This window comes from Schistocerca gregaria, chromosome X (genome assembly GCF_023897955.1).
Source record: "Schistocerca gregaria isolate iqSchGreg1 chromosome X, iqSchGreg1.2, whole genome shotgun sequence".
Lineage (NCBI taxonomy): Eukaryota > Metazoa > Arthropoda > Insecta > Orthoptera > Acrididae > Schistocerca > Schistocerca gregaria.
The window spans coordinates 821,657,745-821,671,851 of record NC_064931.1 but is presented as its reverse complement, the minus strand read 5'-3'; the positions used below and the strand labels follow the sequence as shown (position 1 = coordinate 821,671,851).

Below are 14,107 nucleotides of genomic sequence, written 5' to 3'. Positions count from 1 at the left end.
ATAACGAAGCGTGCTGCTCTCCGTTGGATCTTCTCTATCTCTTCTATCAACCCTATCTGGTGCAGATCCCACACTGCTGAGCAGTATTCAAGCAGTGGGCGAACAAGCGTACTGTAACCTACTTCCTTTGTTGTCGGATTGCATTTCCTTAGGATTCTTCCAATGAATCTCAGTCTGGCATCTGCTTTACCAACGATCAACTTTATATGATCATTCCATTTTAAATCACTCCTAATGCGTACTCCCAGATAATTTATGGAATTAACTGCTTCCAGTTGCTGACCTGCTATTTTGTAGCTAAATGATAAGGGACCTATCTTTCTATGTATTCGCATCACATTACACTTGTCTACATTGAGATTCAATTGCCATTCCGTGCACCATGCGTCAATTCGCTGCAGATCCTCCTGCATTTCAGTACAATTTTCCATTGTTGCAACCTCTCGATACACCACAGCATCATCTGCAAAAAGCCTCAGTGAACTTCCGATGTCATACACCAGGTCATTTATGTATATTGTGAATAGCAACGGTCCTATGACACTCCCCTGCGGCACACCTGAAATCACTCTTACTTCGGAAGACTTCTCTCCATTGAGAATGACATGCTGCGTTCTGTTATCTAGGAACTCCTCAATCCAATCACACAATTGATCTGATAGTCCGTATGCTCTTACTTTGTTCATTAAACGACTGTGGGGAACTGTGTCAAACACCTTGCGGAAGTCAAGAAACACGGCATCTACCTGTGAACCCGTGTCTAAGGCCCTCTGAGTCTCGTGGATGAATAGCGCGAGCTGGGTTTCAAACGACCGTCTTTTTCGACATCTCAATGCTTCACAAAGGCAACACAGACCCTCTGGGTAGAACTCCTACACATTAGTACCTTCTGGGCATATTTGTGATGGACCACAACATGTAGTAAAAAAAAGGTGGTCAGCAGGACTTCCACGTTGCTGCGGACCTGCCTTGCTTTTTTGGGTGTTGGGGATGAGGGATGCTTCCATTGCCATGAGTGGAACTTTGTTTCTGGGTTGTACCCATAAACCCAGGTCTCATGACCAGTGATCACTGTATTAAGAAAGTTGGGATTACTGTTCATCCTGTGTTTCCTGAACAATCTCCAAATGAATTTGCTTCTGATCAGTTGTTAGCAACTGTGGCAAAAATTTTGCTGAGATTCTCCTGAGCTCCAAATGTTTCCTTAAAACAGAACGAATGAATCCTATACTAATTTTAACCTTGTCTGCAAGTTCTCCAATTGTGATTCATTTACCCTGCATCACCAGGCTCTTACATGATCAAAAACAACCTCATTTGCAGATATTGAAGGCTTGCGTGAACATACTTCACTTTTCACTGACGAGTGGCCATCTTTGAAGCAGTTGTACTACTCATTTATCTATGTTATACCCATTGCTTCATCCCCAAACACTTGCAGATTGTTTCAACTTGATAATCACCAAGCTTAAAACAAAATTTTATGCAAAAATGTTGTAAGACGTGCACTATATATGCCTACAAACATAGTGAGTGTGCATGGCCTAATTACATTCTTGGTTTCTACCATCAAAAATAAGGTCAGATACTTCTTGAACAGTGCTTGTGCTTCCTAGCTTCTTGTTTATTTATTTGTTGATTCATTCATCCATCCAGCCAACAAATCTTTCCAGATTTTGGGTCACAGAACAAACATTAACACAACACAATAAAAACACACCATTATTTCAGTAGATACATAAATATTAGCTTTATCCACAAAAGAGCTTGCACTACTTGCAGCAGTTGCACTGTCTTGTGTCAAGTCTCTTGTACCTAAAATTTTCCAAGAATTCTGCTATTGAATAGAAGAAATGACCTAATAAGAATGCCCTGAGGGTTTTACAAAAGAGTGTGGATGATGATAAGAATTTTACCTTATGTGGAAGACTATTGGAAATTTGTATACCACTGTTTATTGTGAAAGTTTTGTACCCTGGTTTCCTTACTGACTGGACATCAAACTTTTCTTTTTGTGTTGTATCATGCTCATGGATATTAAAATTTTCATTTATTTTTTTCAAATTCTTTCTAACATACGTACAGATTTCTAGTATGTGCATACAGGGAAATGGAAGGATTGATGACTTTTAAAGAGGGGTTTGCAAGAACCTGTTTGTCAAGCATGTTGCATTACTCTTACAGTTCTTTGTTAGGTTAAGAAAATGAGTGAACTAGGTGATGTATTGCCCAGGATATAATTCCATACAATACAATGCTGTGAAATCGAGCAAAGAAGGTAGTTTCAACAGTGCTAGAACTTACTTCACCAGAGAGTAATCATAGATTATAACAGTTTTATTCAGTGTTCCATTTTTTTTGTTTATATGTGCACGCCATTTGAACTTATTTTGAAGCTAAATGCCTAAATGCTTTTTCCAGAGAAGACGAAATTTTGTTGGAGTTTATCATCACAATGTTGTTGCATGCATCAGCTTTTCAACAGAAATTTAGGAATGTTGATTTCTCAGTGGTTGTCAGTAGTTTGTTCCCCTCAAATCTTCTGTTTAGCTGTGCTGTAGTTTTAGTTACAGCTGCTTGTAGCTGACTTGGGGTATTCCCTATAATAAGTTTGTTTGTGACTCAGTATTTAGGTACAAATTGTTTATACACAGGAGAAAGAGGATTGGGCCAAGAAGGGATCCCTGGGGTCCCTATTCATTTTTTTTAAAGAATAATTTCATTGAAGAGCCAAATAAACTTGTACACTTGCCTAATATCGTGTAGGGCCCCTGCGAGCATGCAGAAGTGTGGCAACATTATGTGGCTTGGACCAGCTAATGTCTGTAGTAGTGCTGGAGAGAATTGACACCATGAATCCTGCAGGCCTGTCCATAAATCCATAAGGGTATGAGGTGTTGGAGATCTCTTTTGAACAGCACGTTGCAAGGCATCCTAGATATGCTTAATAATGTTCATGCCTAGTGAGTTTGGTGGCCAGCGGAAGTGTTTAAACTCAGAAGAAGGTTCCTGGAGCCACTCTGTAGCAATTCTGGACATGTGGGTTGTTGGACTGTCCTCCTGGAATTGCCCAAGTCTGACAGAAAGCACAATGGACATGAATGGATGCAGTTCATGAGACAGGATCCTTACATATGTGTCACCTGTCAGAGTCGTATCTACACATATCAGTGGTCCCATATCACTCTAACTGCACATGCCCGACACCATCACAGAGCCTCCACCAGCTTGAACAGTTCTCTGCTGAAATGCAGGATCCATGGATTCATGAGGTTGTCTCCATACCTGTACATGTCCATCCGCTCGATACAGTTTGAAATGAGACTCGTCCAACCAGGCAACATGTTTCCAGTCATTAACAGTCCAATGTCAGTGATGACTGGCCCAGGCGAGGCATAAAGCTTTGTGTCATGCAGTCATCAATGGTACTCGAGTGGGTCTTTGGCTCCAAAAGCCAATATCGATGATGTTTCGTTGAATGGTTCACACACCGACACTTGTTGATGACCCAGCATTAAAATCTACAGCAATTTGCAGAAGGATTGCACTTCTGTTATGTTGAACAATTCTCTTCAGTCATCGTTGGTCCTGTTCTTGCAGGATCTTTCTCCGGCCACAGCAATGTCAGAGGTTTGATGTTTTATTGGATTCCTGACATCCACAGTACACTTGTGAAATGGTTGTATGGGAAAATCCCCATTTTATTGTTACCTCAGAGATGCTGTGTCCCATAGCTCATGCACCGACTATAACATCACGTCCAAACTCACTTAAATCTCAATAACTTGCCATTGCAATAACCGATCTAACAACTGTGACAGACACTTGTTGTCCTATATGGGACCTGCCGACCTCAGTGCCAGGTTCTTACTTTTTATATACGCTATGTGATCAAAAGTATTCAGACACCTGGCTGAAAATGACTTACAAGTTTGTGGCACCCTCCATCGGTAATGCTGGAATTCAGTATGGTGTTGGCCCACCCTGAGCCTTGATGACAGTTTCCACTCTCACAGGCATACATTCAGTCAGGTGCTGGAAGGTTTCTTGGAGAATGGTGGCTCATTCTTCACAGAGTGCTGCATTGCGGAGAGGTATAGATGTCAGTCAGTGAGACCTGGCACGAAGTCGGCTTTCCAAAACATCGCAAATGTGTTCTATAAGATTTAGGTCAGGACTCTGTGCAGGCCAGTCCATTACAGGTATGTCACTGTTGTGTAACCACTCCACCACAGGCTGTGCATTATGAACAGATGCTCAACCGTGTTGAAAGATGCAATTGCCAACCCAAAATTGCTCTTCAACAGTGGGAAGCAAGAAGGTGCTTAAAACATCAATGTAGGCCTGTGCTGTGATAGTGCTATGCAAAACAACAAGGGGTGCCAGAGCGCTCCACAAAAAACCACACCATAACACCACCACCTCCGAATTTTACTGTTGGCACTACACAAACTGGCAGATTATGTTCACTGTGCATTCGCCATACCCACACCCTGCCATCAGATCGCCACATCCTGTACCTGATTTGTCACTTCACACAATTTTTTTCCACTGCTGTGTTGTCCAATGTTTATGCTCTTTACACCAAGCTAGGTGTCATTTGGCATTTACCGGCATGATGTGTGGCTTATGAGCAGCCACTCAACCATGAAATCCAAGTTTTCTCACGTCCCATCTAACTTTCATAGTACTTGCAGTGGATTCTGATGCAGTTTGGAATTCCTGTGTGATGGTATATATAGATGTCTGTGTATTTACACATTAATGCCCTCTTTAACTGTGGGCATTCTCTGTCAGTCAACAGACAAGGTCGGCCTGTACGCTTTTGTGCTGTATATGTCGCTTCACATTTCCAGTTCACTATCACATTGGAAACAGTGGACCTAGGGATGCTTAGGAGTGTGGAAATCTTGCATAGAGACATATGACACAAGTGCACCCAATCACCTGACTACGTTCAAAGTCTGTGAATTCTGTGGAGTGCCCCATTCTGCTCTTTCATGATGTCTAATGACTACTGAGGTTGCTGACAAGGAGTACCTGGCAGTAGGTGGCGGCACAATGCACCTAATATTAAAAATGCATGTGCTTGGGTGTGTTCGGATACTTTTGATCACTTAGTGTATCTCTGTGTTTGAATACGCATGCCTATACCAACTTTTTTGGTGTTTCAGTGTATTCTCCTTTAGTTCATGTTTTATTTGTATTTTCTGTTTCCTGCTGGTCAAGTAGTTCACAAAAACTGACAACAGCTGGGAAGCAGTGTGCTGATCACATGCCCCTCTATATTCACATCCGGTGATGCTTAATGGGTGAAGATGATACGGTGGCTGTTCGGACAGTGTTTATTTGTTTGTTTGTTTGTCAAGTATGATGTGAACAATTTTAGCACAGTGCCTCCAATGCCATATACTTGGAGCTTGTCCAGCAATATGTTGTGGTCCAGTATGGGGAAGGCATTATTAAGTCTAAAAAGGTGCCTGTGTTTGATTTTTGTCCATTGTTTGAAGGACATTGTGTATAAAATCATAGATAGCACTAGTTGTTGTTTATTTTCCTGAATCCATGCTGAGTATCAGTGAGAATTTTGGTTTTCTCAAAAAATTTCATTAACCTATTATACATTACTTTTTCTATGATTTCAGTAAAGAATGATAATGAGGCAGTTATTACGTAGTTTTCTGTATTTGATTTGTCTCCTTTCTTATAAGCAGGAACCAATTTTGCAATTTTTATACAGCCTGGGATAATGCCTGACGGAAAAGATGTATTGGCTATATCTGCTTGAGGCAGTGAAGTGTTTCTAACACATTACTTTATGATGCAGTCAGGATTACCATTAAGTCCTGATGACATTTTCTTAAGAGTTAATGCAACATGGATGATCTCATCTAGAGAGGAACATGACTACACTTTCTTTTTCTCTTTCTTTCTAGTATATGTTTTGTCACTGACTATTAAATTATTTGTGATATCTGCATAGTAACACCTGAATTTTTTTTTTTGATGTGTTGCAGATCAGCTACACTCTTGTTCTCATGGTTCAGAGTGAGATTTTCCATTTTAGGGGAAACTTCATTTGCTTCCTTCTTTATTATTTTCCATTGTGATTGGCTTTTATTTGCTGACTGTTATTAACTTACCATTGGTCAGTTTTTTGCCCCGCTTATCAGTTTTATGTAGATTTGAATTTATTTCTGAATATAGCTGTTCAGCAGTGGGGGGTATGTTACTGTTTTTCCTATATCTGAGTATTTGTCTTTTCCTCACACTTGAGGTTCTGATACCTGTTATTATACGTCTCTTTGCTTTTGAAGTTGTGCCTCTTATTACTTGTGTTTTAAAGGGAATGATTTTAAAGCAATCACTGAAGATGCTAGAGAATTTCTCGAACCTGTTGTTGTTTTCGAGAGCAATCCTTTGTTTGCAGCACTTATCACTTTGTTAACACATGATCATGGAGATTGATCATATCGGTGTGGAATAGTCATTTGTAAAACTTCTTCCTGCATTTCTCCTGATAATAAGGAATTGAATGTTTCTGTATTATGTGTATTGAAACTTGTTGTTGTTGCATTTATTTTTTAGTTCTGGGAAGGCAGCAAGTTGCTTTCGAAGGTAACAGCTTGAGCTTCATGATCACTAAGGCTTTTACTTATACATTTTGCAGTATAGTTTGTATTCATGAATATCTGATGCAGGGCAGTGACAGTAGTTTTTATGACTCTTGTTTGGATTGTTGTAGTCTACTCCAAGTTGAAAGGATCTGTGACCTTGAGTAGTAGCTCTTTTCTTTTGCTGGTTCCAAGAAAATCAGTGTTGAAGTCCCCCCACAGCACTACTGATTTCTTGTATATATGAAGCCTGTTTGGTACATATTCAAGCTTATTTAGTAATTACCAAAAAATTTCCATTTGGGAAGCAATATATACAGGCTAAAACTGTATTTGCGTTATTGACTTCAATAAGTGCCAGCTGAAAGTCCTTTTCTGCACTGAGATGCCGAAACTTATTAATAGATTTATATTTTAGATGTAGCTGTATGAAAATTATAGTACCTCAATTTTTGTAACTGTTTCTATAGAAATAATTTGTATTATGTACTACTGTGTAGAAAAAGAGACAATTTGGGCAACATTTAGCCAGTGCTCTGTAGTGCACGAAACACTGATAAAGTGGACTTCTGTATTTAGTAAAATCTCTAAATCTAAAATTTTGTTTGTTGTTGACTGAATGTTTGGATGGCAAACAGAAAGACCTTTGCTGCTGCAATTTATTTGATTACTAGTACTGATTTTTACATAACATTAGAGTTCCCTAATGGCATTTTTATTACACCACTAACCTCATTCTTCCTTGGTAAGGATTTCTCTATAAAAATCATGTGTGTGGGAGCCTGGAGTCTTCTTCTGAGTTGTTGGAGTCCAAATCTTTTCTTGCAATGAACTGTGGATCACTTGTGCATAAGAGGGAGATGATTGATGTTTTGTCTCTCCATACATTGAACATTTTCTGTAGATGACATTGAGGGTATACTTTTGCACACTCTGACTCTCTTATCTGTCTTATATTTTTCAGTCAGTTCAGTAATGGTATAACACAAAATGTATTTTTGATTGTCATACACAGTCCTAGTTACACAAATCTGACACATTTCTATACTGTTATTAGTACAATTTCTAGAACCAAGAATCTCACTGTTTGCATTCAGTTTAGACCACATGATTATTGTGTTCTATAAATTTGTCCCATCCTCCTGCAGTTGATAAATTCTTGTACTGAGACTATGACTGGCCTTCTTAAAGGGCTGAAATGCTGGGGTAACTGACAATGCCTGTAACTGCTACATTGGGGAATTAGTTAAGTGCTTGATCAAGTCTTGATTCTGTAGATGCCTCTGCTGCTGCTGTTGTTCATGTGGACAGGTTAAATGCTTGATCAAGACCTTAGGTGTTGCTGCTGTTGCAATAGCTGTTGCTGTCAAGGCATCCATGGTAGCACTTGGTGAAGCAAAACCACAACCTCCTTGTCACCAAGGATGTACCCCTTATTTCAGGCCATAGTGTTTATAGAGCATAAATAGCTTCTGTAACAACAATGCGAACTGCCAGCTAGTCCATGAACCAAACAATAATAGTTATTGGTGAAGTATTAACTTAAGCCACAAATAGAATTTATTATGAAGTTGTTTGTGAGTAGCAGAATGAAGTCAAAGTATGACTTAACTGTATAAAATTTACCTCATAATCAAAGTTCATGGTGTGGGTTCCTGTAGTCATGTCCTAGTTCATGAACCACGGGCAACGTGTGAGTGGCCAAGTAAGTGGTCCTGACAGTCGGGATACCAGTTACTTTGGAAGAAGGCTGGGCATCTCGGACATATTCTAAGTCGTGGTCATCTTTGTGCTCATACGGCAAAGACTACCAAATCCTCCGGTTAGTCCCTCAACCGTTAGGGGTAAAACCCAGTGGGACTTGGGGCAAGTAAGGCTAGCAACCTGCTTCCCTGGTACTTTAAATATGATGCTGGCAACAATCAGAGCAAAATGCCTCGGACGTTTGGAGGTGACGGAGTCCCACCTCTAACTGACAAACCAGGGACTCCTAAGATACGACTTGGCAAACAAATGGTAATGGGATGGGGAGCTATTAATATCAATGGGGGCTACTCAGGGAAGAAGGTAGAGCTGGCAGAGGCTGCAAGTAAGATGGGGCTGGACGTTTTAGCTGTTAGTGACATTCGGGTAAGCGGTGAGAAAGAAGAGGAAGTGGGAGAATACAAGGTCTACCTGTCAGGAGTCAAAGCAGGAATAGCACAATGGGGTGTAGGGCTTTACATCAGGAAAGAAATGGAACCCAGCGTAGTTGCAATACGGTATGTAAACGAACGACTGATGTGGATAGATTTGACAGTGTCTAGCAAGAAAATTAGGATTGTGTCAGTATATTCGCATTGTGAAGGGACAGATCAAGATAAGATGGATATTTTTTATGAGGCATTCAGTGATGTAGGTGTTAGAGTAAAGGACAAGGACAGTGTTCTGCTCATGGGGGATTTTAATGCCAGGATTGTAAATCGAACAGAAGGGTATGAAAAGGTTATGGGTAAATTTGGAGAGGATACGGAGGCCAACAGGAACGGGAAACAACTCTTGGATTTCTGTGCCAGTATGGGCTTAGTAATCACAAACTCCTTTTTTAAGCATAAGAACATTCACCGGTATACTTGGGAAGGCAGGGGAACCAGATCTGTCATTGACTATATAATAACAGATCAGGAATTCAGGAAGGCTGTGAGGGACATACGTGTATTCAGGGGATTCTTTGACACTGATGATTATTTAATCTGCATTGAAATTGGGATTGTGAGACTGAAAGAGCAGGTGGTCAGGTCCATATGTAGGAGGATAAGAGTGGAGAAACTTCAGGATAAGGAAATCAGGCACAAGTACATGACAGCGATCTCAGAAAGGTACCAGTTAGTTGAATGTAGTCAATTACAGTCATTGGAAAAGGACTGGACAAGGTACAGGGATACAGTACTAGAAGTGGCTAAAGAATGTCTTGGAACAGTAGTGTGTAAAAGTAGGATGAAGCAAACAGCATGGTGGAATGACACAGTCAAGGAAGCCTGTAAAAGGAAAAAGAAGGGGTACCAAAAATGGCTACATACTAGAACTCAGGTAGACAGAGAAAGTTATGTTGAAGAAACAAACAAAGCCAAACAGATAATTGCAGCATCCAAGAAGAAATCTTGGGAAGACTTTGGAAACAGGTTGGAGACTATGGGTCAAGCTGCTCGAAAACCATTCTGGAGTGTAATTAGCAGTCTTCGAAAGGGAGGTAAGAAGGAAATGACAAGTATTTTGGACAGGTCAGGAAAACTACTGGTGAATCCTGTGGATGCCTTGGGCAGATGGAGGGAATATTTTGAAGAGTTGCTCAATGTAGGTGAAAATACAATCAGTAATGTTTCAGATTTCGAGGTAGAATGGGATAGGAATGATGATGGATATAGGATCACATTTGAGGAAGTGGAGAAAATGGTCAATAAATTGAAGTGCAATAAAGCAGCTTGGGTGGATGAAATTAAGTCAGAACTCATCAAATACAGTGGAATGGCAGGTCTTAAATGGCTACACAGGATAATTGAAATGGCCTGGGAGTCGGGACAGGTTCCATCAGACTGGACAAAAGCAGTAATCACACCAATCTTTAAACATGGAAACAGAAAAGATTGTAACAACTACAGAGGTATTTCTTTAATCAGCATTGTGGGTAAAATCTTCTCAGGTATTGTTGAAAGGAAAGTGCTAGTATTACTTGAGGACCAATTGGATGAAAATCAGTGTGGGTTTAGGCCTCTTAGAGGTTGTCAGGACCAGATCTTTAGCTTACGGCAAATAATGGAGAAGTGTTATGAGTGGAACAGGGAATTGTATCTATGCTTAATAGATCTAGAAAAGGCATATGACCGGGTTCCTAGGAGGAAGTTATTGTCTGTTCTATGAGATTATGGAATAGGAGGCAAACTTTTGCAAGCAATTAAAGATCTTTACGTGGATAGTCAGGCAGCAGTTAGAGTTGACGGTAAATTGAGATCATGGTTCAGAGTAGTTTCAGGGGTAAGACAAGGCTGCAACCTGTCTCCACTGTTGTTCATATTATTTATGGATCATATATTGAAAACAATAGACTGGCTGGGTGAAATTAAGATATATGAACACAAAATAAGCAGTCTTGCATATGCAGATGACTTAGTTGTGATGGCAGATTCGATTGAAAGTTTGCAAAGTAATATTTCAGAGCTAGATCAGAAATGTAAGGACTATGGTATGAAGATTAGCATCTACAAAATGAAAGTAATGTCAGTGGGAAAGAGATATAAACGGATTCAGTGCCAAATAGGAGGAACAAAGTTAGAACAGCTGGACGGTTTCAAGTACTTAGGATGCATATTCTTACAGGATGGTAACATAGTGAAAGAACTGGAAGCAAGGTGTAGCAAAGCCAATGCAGTGAGCGCTCAGCTACGATCTACTCTCTTCTGCAAGAAGGAAGTCAGTACCAAGACTAAGTTATCTGTGCACCGTTCAATCTTTCGACCAACTTTGTTGTATGGGAGCGAAAGCTGGGTGGATTCAGGTTACCTTATCAACAAGGTTGAGGTTACGGATATGAAAGTAGCTAGGATGATTGCAGGTACTAGTAGATGGGAACAATGGCAGGAGGGTGTCCACAATGAGGAAATCAAAGAAAAACTGGGAATGAACTCTATAGATGTAGCAGTCAGGGCAAACAGGCTTAGATGGTGGGGTCATGTTACACGCATGGGAGAAGCAAGGTTACCCAAGAGATTCATGGGTTCAGCAGTAGAGGGTAGGTGGAGTCGGGGCAGACCAAGGAGAAGGTACCTGGATTCGGTTAAGAATGATTTTGAAGTAATAGGTTTAACATCAGAAGAGGCGCCAATGTTAGCACTGAATAGGGGAACACGGAGGAATTTTATAAGGGGGCTATGCTCCAGACTGAACGCTGAAAGGCATAATCAGTCTTAAATGATGATGATAATGATCAAAGTTCTATATAGCCTAGAGGTGGTGAATACCACACGTTTAGGATCCATAACACCATATTCACAGTAAACAATCGTTGCATTGTGGAGTCCACAGGCATAGGTGGGACAAATAACAGTAACTGAGGCAGAGACTACTTTATATTTGGCTTTCTCAGTTTTCATGTGACTGGCCTGTGATACTGTCCTGTGATATCAGCCTTGTTCCTGCTGCAGGCACCACCACTGGACATGTGCACCATTAGACATATCAATAAAGTCTTGGTCACCCATCTGCCTGTCTGGAGAGGTTAGTAAACAACACATTCCAAAGACTGATATTGGCACACAAATATCATTAGTATCTATTTCTGACTGTCGATGGTTCAATTAAGATGTCATTTTATTTTGTAGTTCCCACTTGTGTATAGTTCTGGCTGCATAACCATTTTAGGTGAGTGTAGTATTACTCATCAAATGGATGTACTTATGTCACAATATAAATGTTTGTCTAGTCATACATTGATAAAATGTATGTATTGCTTGAATATAATGTATCCATTCTCAAGACCATCTACAAAATCACCTCTCCCTTGAGCAGGTCCTGGGAACAGCTGAGAAACTCTGGGTAAATTCGTACACTAATCAGCTGCTGGAAACCTCACAGCCTTTTGGGTAGCAAGTACCAAATCATTATAAAAAGTGAAGGGATATCATGGAGTGTACCTGTTTCAAAACCTGGAAATGACTGACCTAGACCATGTAGTTATCATAGTCTGTTCTTCACAAGCTGCATAGCAAAGACCTTAGAATGTATTATGAAATACTATCTTGCCTGGATTCTGAATCCAGACAGTTCCTTATTCACCTCCAAAGTGGGCAGCAGAGCATATTCTACTACTGCTAGTTTGGGCATGCTGGATGTTGAGGCCCTGTGATACCACTTAGAAATATAATGTCGATGAACACTTCTGTCAGTGGGGGTTCTGAGAACAGCTCCTTACTTTTTACAGTACTTTGTTTCTTGGCAATAGGGGAAGTCTTATGAGGCATCTTTGAGCAAGAGGATAATGTCTTTGAGCATTACCATGATTTTCATCTCAAGTGGCAGTATAATGAGTATGATAAGGGGACCAGTTAATGATTCATATACAATGATGATATTATGATATTTTACTTCTCCACAAATCCTGCAACAGCATTACACCAATTGAAACTGAAGACCTGCAGACTGTAGAAGTGGAAAAAATGCACCGGTGTCAAGTTTTCTGCTGAGGAAACCCTTTACATCCATTTCCATCATTCACATGGCATTTATCACCCATTTGCATTGAAAATTACAAACAAAATTGTGAGTGTTAATTTTTTTTTATTTCTCAGCCTAACCAGTCGATGGGAGACACTCTTTGTTGACAACCACAAGGGGCTAAAAACTAGGTTCCTCCAGGCAGTTAACATTATTAAGTGTCTTGCCTCAGCTCTGGGGAGCACATAAGCTCCAATATTATAAAGAATCTGTGCAATTCTTAATCAACTATGGATGCCAGTTGTATGTATATGCAAAACTCATGTGTGTCTAAAAATTCTGGACACTGTCACTCTGAGAGGATTTGGCTAGCCATAGAAGTGCCATTGCCAACTCTTTTGCTAAGCTTCCGTACTCTACTATCTGAAGACCCCTTTCCTTTGAGTACACAGCTTGAGACCTTTATGAGAAGCCCCATCACCCAAATCTGTAACTAATATGATCACAGGAGAAGTGCTCTCTCTCTCTCTCTCTCTCTCTCTCTCTCTCTCACACACACACACACAGACATTGAGAGAGAGACAGAGGGATTAGGATTTCCAGTTGTGAGAAGAAGGCAGGCATTGTATCCTACACAACTACGTGGGTGCCAAATTCTGGGCCCATTATTTTATTATAATTTGGTGGGAAGATTTGAAACTGCTGTGAACAAAGTCACACAATAATTAACACAAAAGTAAATCATTGGAATACAGTGAATTTACCAACAAAAAACTGTGACTACACAGAGAAATTCCAGTAGAAGAGTGAAATCTAGCTGTCTGATGATATACATGCTGTAAACATTCAACTTTCAAGTAAAGTGTACTATCTAAAATTTAAAAAATCTAGCCATGCTATGAACAAATAAACAAAACTAAACAGAACCCACAGTTACTCTGAATTAGATAAGCATATTGAGCAAATGAAGTTAAGAAACACTAGACTGATGTTGAAAAGGATGAAAATATTTATTTATTGATTAACTTCTTTTGTACTCTCTGTGCTTTCCTCTCTCAATTTCAGGCAAATTATATAATTTTGAAGACCAGAAATGTCTGTTGGGGACAAAATTTTCTGTGTATTTTGTTTTGTTGAGACATTAGTGTTAGTGTATTACTATGAACACAGTATTAGTGTTACCATTCTAATTGTTGTTGCTTATATGAGTAGCAGTAGCAGTAGTAGTAGTAGTAGTAGTAGTAGTAGTAGCAGGAGCAGCAGCAGCAGCCCTGGCTTCAGATGTTACATGACTACATTTTGATGTA

At 40.0% G+C, this 14,107-nt stretch overlaps 1 protein-coding gene across 5 annotated transcripts in view; it reads left to right on the top strand.

Annotated features, from left to right (window-relative positions):
- The window catches only part of LOC126299316 (coiled-coil domain-containing protein 177), a 265,518-nt gene that overhangs the window by 119,015 nt on the left and 132,396 nt on the right, over positions 1 to 14,107 (top strand). The gene's annotated exons all lie outside the window — the stretch shown is intronic.